The following is a 2,351-nucleotide window of genomic DNA, read 5'->3' as shown; positions in this document are numbered from 1 at the left end:
ATGAATACTTTAAATCATGTAACTAATTTTCTTCTTGCAGGTATAATTACTCAACATCTTAGTAAAGTGACAGAATATTTCTTTCCTTAATTATGTTAACATATAATATACCACTGGAGGATAAACACCAAAATAAATATCTAAAATAGCTGTGACTTAGATCAAGAGAACAGTTATATGTTTTACTATGACAATCATGATACTGACAAATAGCCCTCAATTTATAGGATAACTTTGTGACAATGATCAATTTAAAAATTTTACAGAGTATGTACCCAGATGAATATAAAATAAAAAATTATGTATTCTGTTTAAATATACATTGACACAGTTCTAGTTCAGTCTCTCAATTCCTAGTGGTCTTTTTGTTGACAGTCTTGTCATACACATTTTACTTCAATTTGTAAGAGTTAATATTATTCAACAGGGAGATGTTTGATGGTTTATTTTTAAATTGTTAATGGTAATTACCTGTATTAGATAACAGCATAAGACCTAATCCATTAGTCCTTCCAATTTGTTTGTAAGAGCATTTTTTTGAGGTTCTAGGAGTTCATAATACTTGTACCAAAATCATGAGTAACAGTCATGATTCATATTTAGAATAAAATCAGAAATAATGTTTTCTCAGCCCGAAGTCAATTTAACCAATGCCATCCTGCAACCCTGCATGACTACAGCAGCAGGAGTTGGCAAATTTCTATACAGGACCACAGAGTAAATATTTTATGCTCTATATTGTGGGACTCTATAATCTGCCACAACCACTCAAATCTGCTAGTATAGTGGGAAAGCAAACAGACAACAAATGGGCATGGCTGTGTTCTAATATAAAAATGTACAAAAAACAAGCATATAGGCCAAAATTTTCTGACCCCTAGTCTTGACTAAAACAAAACACCAATGCAAAAAGAACTACATTTTTTTCATGAAGCCCTCCCAGGATGGCAGAGGGGAGTAATCAAATATTTGTATTTCAAAGAGTTTCTCTGTGAAGCTACTGTAAAGTTAAGTAACAGTACAGAAAAGAATTTGGCAAAGTACTGATGTCAAAAAACTACTTGGATCACTTAAAATCTGGATAATCCAACCACAATGATTAAAATTCTGCTACCCATAATTTTGTACCTTAGAATAGGGTTTCTCCAACCTTAGCACTATTGACACACTGAACCAGGTAATTCTTTGTTGTAGGGGGCTGTCCTGTGCATCACAGGGTGTTTAAATGCATTCCTGTCCCCTATCTAGTAGATGTTAAGAGTACTCCCCAATTATGAAAACCCTAAAGGTCTCAAGACACTATCAAATGTTCCCTGGGGGTGCAAAAATCACCCCAGTTGAAAACCACAGCCTAGGAACAATGTTTGCACTTTGGTCTATCTTTAAAATCTGTATTTTTTAATGTTTATATCCATAGGGTATCCAACTTTTGCATTTAACGTCAGTTCAAATATTTTACATATTACTACCCAATGACTGTTTTATTTGCTCACCTGACATGTCATATAATGTGGTATTATAAAACCATAATTTCTCCATTGCTACTGGGCATCTATATTATTTGCAATATAGCTATTAAAAAACATTTGGCATTACTTCCTTAGGACATATTCCTCAAATTAAAATACTCACTTATCAATGCACTGGGCCAGTGACTATTATAAATGACCCTTGATACATGATTCTAATCTAGAATCACTTTCCAAAAGGGCGGCAACCATACCACTAGCCTTTGTGACTCTTAGTTTTGCTGTATCCTTACTAGATGAGCTCATTTACTGGGCAAATACATGCCTTGCTGCTGTCTCCAATTAGTACTGAGGCTATTTGTACATACATTATACTTTATTTCTCAAAAAGGTGAAATTACCACAATTTTATTCCAACAGCTAAATTACAAAATTATCCATTTTATAATAGAGGAAAAAAAGTTCCTGAAACAAAATCTACTCTAAGCAATTTCTATCTGGGCGTTGGTTTTTAACAGTGGCTAGCTTTTCTAATATTTACATTGGCATCAAATTTCAGCATTTTTTGAGAATGGGTGATCAGAGAGGTGATTCTAGGATGTATTGTGAAGGAAAGTGATGTTTATGCTACACAGCTTATCTTATTCTAAATGATCAAAAGTAAAGAACAAGAATATGGCCCAAATATGAAAAAGAACAAATTTACAATATAAGCCTTGTTACATTAGAAGATTTCAAAAGTTTAAGGAGAGAATTACAAGTACTTCATAATAATCTTCAATGCTTACATTTTTCTTTTTTTACCCAAATTTAGTCGGATTTTAGCAACTTTGGGATATAAACCAGCACAGATGACAGCTTTAATTATCTTCTCATTATCTA

The 2,351-nt window shown here is 32.9% G+C and overlaps 1 protein-coding gene across 1 annotated transcript in view; it reads right to left on the bottom strand.

The window, feature by feature from the left end:
• Window positions 1-2,351, bottom strand: part of DHX36 (DEAH (Asp-Glu-Ala-His) box polypeptide 36) — a 71,534-nt gene that overhangs the window by 2,153 nt on the left and 67,030 nt on the right. The window lies entirely within an intron of this gene.

Source organism: Propithecus coquereli, unplaced genomic scaffold, assembly GCF_000956105.1.
Source record: "Propithecus coquereli isolate 6110/MARCELLA unplaced genomic scaffold, Pcoq_1.0 Scaffold19, whole genome shotgun sequence".
Taxonomy (NCBI): Eukaryota; Metazoa; Chordata; class Mammalia; order Primates; family Indriidae; genus Propithecus; species Propithecus coquereli.
The sequence above is the reverse complement of the archived record's forward strand: the minus strand, read 5'-3'. Positions and strand labels throughout refer to the sequence as shown.